This window comes from Arachis duranensis, chromosome 3 (genome assembly GCF_000817695.3).
Source record: "Arachis duranensis cultivar V14167 chromosome 3, aradu.V14167.gnm2.J7QH, whole genome shotgun sequence".
In the NCBI taxonomy this organism is placed as follows: domain Eukaryota; kingdom Viridiplantae; phylum Streptophyta; class Magnoliopsida; order Fabales; family Fabaceae; genus Arachis; species Arachis duranensis.
The window spans coordinates 76,142,094-76,149,610 of NC_029774.3; the positions used below are offsets into that span (position 1 = coordinate 76,142,094).

General features: G+C 35.7%; 1 long non-coding RNA gene across 2 annotated transcripts; it reads right to left on the bottom strand.

Moving 5' to 3' along the window:
* Window positions 1-2,835: 2,835 nt before the first annotated feature.
* On the bottom strand, window positions 2,836-6,942 carry LOC127745499 (uncharacterized). 2 transcript variants are annotated; one of them, XR_008006686.1, is made up of 4 exons: window positions 6,436-6,942; window positions 6,208-6,325; window positions 5,911-6,089; window positions 2,836-3,042 (listed from the first exon to the last, which is right to left on the bottom strand). It is a non-coding gene; the product is annotated as an uncharacterized LOC127745499 (long non-coding RNA). The 2 variants fall into 2 exon arrangements; XR_008006685.1 differs by having other exon boundaries at window positions 6,208-6,938.
* Between the last annotated feature and the right edge of the window lie 575 nt (window positions 6,943-7,517).

Sequence of the window (7,517 nt, forward strand, 5' to 3'; positions counted from 1 at the left end):
CTGTAATGGGGTTAGCATATGACCCCAGAGTCCTTCTGGACTGCTCAACTCCACTTAGGTCCATGATAGAGAAAGGGAGATGATATGGATCGCAAGTAAAGTAAAAATATTTTTTTTAATTAAGTGTAACCGAATAAAATAAAATAAATAAAAATTCAAAAACCAAAAGAGAATAAAATCAAAGCAAATTGAAAGCTAAATTAATTAGTTAATTAAAAAGATTTTGGAATTAGCAATTAAAAAGATATGATTGAAAATTATTTTGAAAAAGATATAATTGAGAAGATATGATTGCAAATAAAAAAAATGACTGAAAAGATATGATTGAAGAAATTAAAAAGATTTGATTTTTGAAAAAGATTTGAAAAGATCAATTTTTGAAATTAGAATTTTGACTTGACTAAAAAAAAGATATGATTTTGAAAATCTTTGACTAAATTAATGCAAAATTTCAAAAATTATGAGTAAAATAAGGGAAAGATATTTTTTCATTTTTTTAAAATTTAATGAGGGAAGAGAAAAACAACAAATTGACACTAAACTTAGAAATTTTAGATCAAAACAAAGAGAACAAACAAGAAAACTTTGAATGTCAAGATGAACACCAAGAACACTTTGAAGATCAAGATGAACACCAAGAACAAATTTTTGAAAAATTTTTAAGTGAATAAAAGCACAAAAGACACCAAACTTAAAATTTGAAACTAAACTCAAATAAAAGTCTCTAAACCAACAAAAAATAAAATATTCCTAATCTAAGCAACAAGATAAACCGTCAGTTGTCCAAACTCGAACAATCCCCGGCAACGGCGCCAAAAACTTGGTGCACGAAATCACAATCACACTTTTGCAACTTTAAGGGAACCGCCTTTATCTCTGTAGGCTAGGGCTACCCTTGGATTCGGGTCATGTTCCTCTTTTTGGGCCCTTTATTGGGCTTTCCTGGTAGTTTGGCCGAGCTCTTTGAGGAGAGGTCGGGTTGTCCTGACCTGAAGAGGTCGGTCGCTTTGCCTGTAGAACATCCCGGGTCGGACAGCTCGACCCAGGGTATGAACAGGTTGGAATAGAATCCAATGATTCTTTTGCGTCTGTCACTAACGCCCAGCCCTCAGGAGTTTGAAGCTCGTCACAGTCATTCAATCTTTGAATCCTACTCAGAATACCACATACAAGGTTTAGACCTTCCGGATTCTCTTGAATGCCACCATCAATTCTAGCTAATACCACGAAGATTCTGATTAAGGAATCCAATAGATATTCACTCAATCTAAAGTAGAACGAAGGTGGTTGTCAGGCACACGTTCATAGGTGAGAATGATGATGAGTGTCACGGATCATCACATTCATCAAGTTGAGGAACAAGTGATATCTTAGAATAGAAGCAAGCGTGATTGAATGAAAAACAGTAGTAATTGCATTAATCCATCAAGACACAACAGAGCTCCTCGCCCCCAACCATGGGGTTTAGAGACTCATGCCGTAGAAGGTACAATATGAAACGTATCAAGTGTCATCCGGTCCAGATACAATAGCAAAAAGTCCTATTTATAGTGAACTAGTGACCTAGGGTTTACAAGAATGAGTAAATGACGTAAAAATCCATTTCCGGGGTCCACTTGGTGTGTGCTTGGGCTGAGCATTGAAGCTTTCATGTGTAGAGACTTTTCCTGGAGTTAAACGCCAGCTTTTGTGCCAGTTTGGGCGTTTAACTCCAACTTTTGTGCCAGTTCCGGCGTTAAACGCCGAGAATTCTGTGGGCAAAGTATGGACTATTATATATTGTTGGAAAGCCCAGAATGTCTACTTTCCAACGAAATTAAGAGCTCGCCAATTGGGCTTCTGTAGCTCCAGAAAATGCACTTCGAGTGCAAGGAGGTCAGAATCCAACAGCATCTGCAGTCCTTTTTCAGCCTCTGAATCAGATTTTTGCTCAGGTCCCTCAATTTCAGCCAGAAAATACCTGAAATCACATAAAAACATACAAACTCATAGTAAAGTTCAGAAATATGATTTTTAATTAAAAAATAATAAAAACATAATAAAAACTAACTAAATCATACTAAAAATATACTAAAAATAAAGCCAAAAAAGTGTATAAATTATCCACTCATCATTTACCCTGAGGTCTACAGACTTATGCTATTCCCTTTTGCTGTAAGAGACAGAGCTAGGATATGGTTGGACTCACAACCTAAAGAAAGCCTGAACTCTTGGGAAAAGCTAGTCAATGCCTTCTTGGCAAAGTTCTTTCCACCTCAAAAATTGAGTAAGCTTAGAATGGAAGTCCAAACATTCAGACAAAGGAAGGTGAATCCCTCTATGAAGCTTGGGAAAGATACAAACAATTGATCAAAAAGTGTCCTTCTGACATGCTTTCTGAATAGAGCATCATAGGTATCTTCTATGATGGTCTGTCTGAACTGTCCAAGATGTCATTGGATAGCTCTGCTGGAAGATCTCTTCATCTGAAGAAGACGCCCGCAGAAGCTCAAGAACTCATTGAAATGGTTGCAAATAACCAAATCATGTACACTTCTGAAAGGAATCCTGTGAACAATGGGACGAATCAGAAGAAAGGAGTTCTTGAGATTGACACTCTGAATGCCATATTGGCTCAGAACAAAATATTGACTCAGCAAGTCAACATTGTAACATCCCTTCCAGCAAAATACCTTGCTTAAGTCAGGGTATTTCTACTAGAAAGAACGTTACGTGACCTTTTCTAATATTAACTACTTAATTACTGAGCTTTTATATCGAGTTCGCGTTTTAGTTTTAAAAAAATTCCAGAAAATTTTGTTTTTATTCATTCAAGACATGTATCAAAGATAAGCATTGCAAATAATAAGACAATCATATAAGTATTATTAATAGTAATTCTTATACATAGGAAGTCATATAAACCCAAATACAATACCTACCCCTCTGATAAAATAAAACTTCAAAGGAAAAGAGCGAGGGGACTCTATGAAAGCAATTAAAACCATAAAGAAAACCTACTAATGGCTCGCAGCTTCAAATTGCGTCTTCAAACCTGTGTCACTGAAAGGGTGGAAAATTTGGGGGTGAGAACCAAACCACATGTTCTCAGTAGAGGTAGAGAATGCCGTGAAAGTAAAGAATAAAGCGCAGATAGTTAATTTCATTCGGATACATCTAAAAGAAAATTAACCTTCTTTAAAAGTATTAGTTAATTATTCAAAATGCCAGACCCATATTTTCTTTATAACACTCTTAAAAGTTTCCTAGACTGTATGAATGACCAACCTGTTCCAAGCATAGGTTCATTAAGTCTATGCTGAACCAGTTTGATTTTTATATAGGACTAGACCTCAAACGTACCAATCACGGCCTCAGGCCTAAGCAATTCAATCAACATCCAATTCACCACAATCCAGTCAATCAGTTACAACCACAAGTAATGAGGTTCAAACACAATCAAGAGCAATTACATCAAGTATAACAATTAGCAGTTAAACAGAGTTATTCACTTAGGCAAACCAATTACAATATACACACCCAAACAATGTCACATAGATGCATATGATGAATGTCTAGTCCTAGTGCAGGCCATGAGCTCATGTGTCGGTTAGCACCTGCATTCCCGACATTTATCCGGTCACGAGTTCACGATTTCCCAGATACGATTCTCCGTTCAAATAAATGCGCATATAATTATTAGCAGCTCTATTGAGACAGCCTCTGCTTTCTACTCGCAGGAAATATACTCTTGGGAACGGAGAATTACTCTTGGGTTGCCTCAGGGCAACAGATAAATATCTCTTGGGTTGCATTAAGCAACAAATAAATAAATAATATCTCTTGGGTTGCATTAAGCAACAAATATATATAATAGCTCTTGGGTTGCCTCAAGCAACAAACAGACATCTCTTGGGTTGCATTAAGCAACAAATAAATAAATAATATCTCTTGGGTTGCATTAAGCAACAAATATATATATAATAGCTCTTGGTTGCCTCAAGCAACAAACAGACATCTCTTAGGTTGCTTCAAGCAACAGATAATCATACAATAAGTACTTTACTCTTTCCTTGTTCTTTCATAATTGCAATACGCAAGCGGGACAAGACCCACGCCCTTGCCAACAATCTCATATGCCAAATAATCTTTTCTTAAAAGACTCATTGAAGTTATTATCATTAAATAAACCTTAAATATTGATTTTGATTAAGTCCTTATACTTTTATAAAAATTCGGACATAATCTCCTTTTAAAAAATAGGACTTAGCCACCCGTACGGGTCCCAACCAAACAATTTACCAAACTCTTTTCAACCTTTCCAATATCAATTGAATTCAAAACAAGCAAATTCCAACATTGAGTCAGCCATATAACGCTAAGGTTCATCTTTAATTTTATGAACTCATAACTCTCACTCAAGCATTCTCAACACCCTATCTTCTTTTCTGTTTTTAATATAGCAAATGAACTCGGAATTGCGCAAACTTTATGTCCAGGCGTCCATCTTGAAATAAACTTTCTAACAAACCAAAGATCGTAATTTTCTGGTTTCTCTAGCCTTAGGAATAAAGGAAAAACCGAGACTGCTCTGCAGTGCGTAAAACCAGAAAAACAGCAGCAGCATGTAATATTCAAAATTCAATATAAAATCCAAGTTAAATCCAATGACTTTAAAAATTAATACAGTTCAACTACACTCATTTAAGTGTCTTTTCCAATTGGTTTCAGGTCAATATCATTTTTCATGAAGAAGTTATATAACCTAGAAGCTGACTAATTTTCTGCAGAATTCTGCTTTAAAAGTTAATGAACTTATCTTCTTCCAAGTCCCATAACTTACTCATTAAAACATGGATAGCCCTGAAATTTAAGTCACATATGCTAAACATACTTAATTTTCACATCCAATTGGTTGCATCTCAATACCATTCCAGATTTAAAAATTATAAAACCTCAAAGTTACTGACTTCGAAAACAAAGCCTGACTTTTACTGCATAAAACATCTTTCTTTGAAAATCCAAAACTTTAAAACCACAACTCTAACAATTCTAAATTTTTATGAAATTAAAGTATTAGGACCAAAGTTTCATTTAAAATTGGTTCCATTTCAAAATTCAAAGTGCAGAATTTCTATTAAAGGAATCAAGTTGCTGCTGTGTTAAATGTTCTTCAGTAAAAACCAGATTTGACATCCATAATTCAAAAATTCATCATAAACCATAAACTTAGTGAAAAAGTCTCAAATTCAGCAGTCTAGTTCCCTATATTCCCAAGCTCAATCCGGACTTGGTCCCACGCAATTCCGATAATCGCAGAAATAGTTATAGTTTTTCAAAGTTTCCGGCTTCCTTTAAAAATAATGCAGAACATCAAGTTTTACATTTTAACTTTGAAAAGTCATAACTAGTTCTATAATTAATTCAAACTTCTCAAAATTGAGTCTCAACAGCAACTTTTATCATACTTTACTCAGCCTTTACTCTTATACCATTTCGATTATCGTTGAATAACTGATTCACTTCCAAAGTCACTTTTTAAATTTCGAAAATCAGATTTTCAGCAATCTATTTAGTATTCAAAATCCAACCCTTCAAAACCCCTCAAAACCAATCCCAACTCAACCACCAACCAAGTTCATTAACAATACAATATACCAGATAATAATTCAATGGTAACAAATCCAACATAACCCATTAAAATTCAGGAATTCTCAACAATCAGTCATCAAACAATTCCCAATCCACACAATCAATCAAATATCACTAATCAACAATTCCAAGTCACAACCTCAACCATTTCAACCAAAATTTCAGCCACAATTCAATATTCACATAGTCAATCAATTACTCACAGATATTAAATCTATTTGCAGTTATTCAATAAACCTTGTAAGCATTCTTAGATTGAAATCGTTTTAAACCCCCTACCTCGATGTCGCGATTAAAAGAACCCGGAGGCTGGATTATAGCGAGGCAGCTGGCTGGACCAATACTAGCTATGCAACAGTCTCAATCAAGATAGCAACGGCGTTAGCTCCCACAACAGTGATCATGGTTGCAACGAAGCGAAGATTTCAAATTCAATAGAATCGGAAGCAGAAACGGCTCTGGAAATTTAAAACAGAGCACAAGCCAAATTTGAATTAAAACAAGAACAAGCAGTTTAATAAGAAATCGGCAGAATAGAGCGTGCAATTGGAGCAGAAATAAGGGGAAAAGGCTAACCCAGGCCAATGGATGTTGAACCTAAGTATAGCGGAAGCAGGGCAGCAGCGATTCCTAGCAGCACCCCGCGGTGGTTCCAGCAGCAGCAACACCCCGCCAGTGGCTCCATGGAGACAAGCTCCAACAAACATAACATAGTCAAGAGCATCAGGAGTAGATACTGGGTATTTACAGAGCAGTAAAGGTTCAAAGATGGTGGTTCTCATGGCTAGGGTTTAACTAACTCACCATTAATCATGGCGGCAACCAGAAATTCCGGCGGCGGCGGTGGTGAAGAGGCGTGGCGTTGATGACAGAAGACTTCTCCTTTCCTCCTCTGTTGCGTCGTATCTCTCTCTCCCTTTCTCAGATTCGCGCTTGCTCTCTCTCCAACGACGGCGGCTCCGACCGCACCAGCGACGATGAAAACCCCGACGGCGGTGACGAAGCGGGCTCGGGCTCGGCTCTATGGACGGGACGGCGCTCCAAAGCAGCTCGACGGCGAGCTCCTCGCGGCTCCACAAACGACGACGATGACTCTGATGATGACAGAACGCGCGGCAGCGCGAGCGGAGTTGAACGGTGGCAGTGCGACGGTCACGGCGGCGGCGGGCTCTCTTTTCTCTGCTCTTCGTGCTCTCTCTCTCTCTCTGCGTTTCTTTCTTCTTTTGTGTGTGTGTGGTGTTTAGGAAGGAAAGGGGGTAGAGGCTGCGTTCAGTGGCTGAGGAAAGGGAAACATTAGGGTTAGGGTTTCTCAATTTGGGAAATTAGGGTTAGAAATTAGGATTTTATAAAAGAATATGGATAGATATGAATAGATATTTTGATAAAATTGAAGAGTAGAGTAATTTTAAAATCAAATATACTCTCTTAAAAATATATAAGAACATTATTTATCAACATATTTCTAAGTTCAATTAATTATTTATAGTGTAACTTATAAAATAAGTATATTAATCATATTTATAAAATATAGTTTAAACTCAATACCAATTATTCAAATTAAGTGATATAACCTTTTATTATTTTTCTATCACCGAAACTTTAATTTCTATTTACAAAATATCTAATTATAATAAAATTACTTAAACTTTAAGTATTTATAAAAATCTATTTAATCATTTTTAATAAATTAATCTATAAAAGCTCAAACTAATAGAATAAACCATAATTCATTCATAATAAAAATTTCTTAAATTTAATTATATAACACTTTCATTACTGAATTCTAATTTGAAATTATATAAAATAACCAATTATAAAAACTTACACATAATAGAAATTACTTAAATTAAATCATACAATTCTTTTTTATTTTTCAATTACTAAAA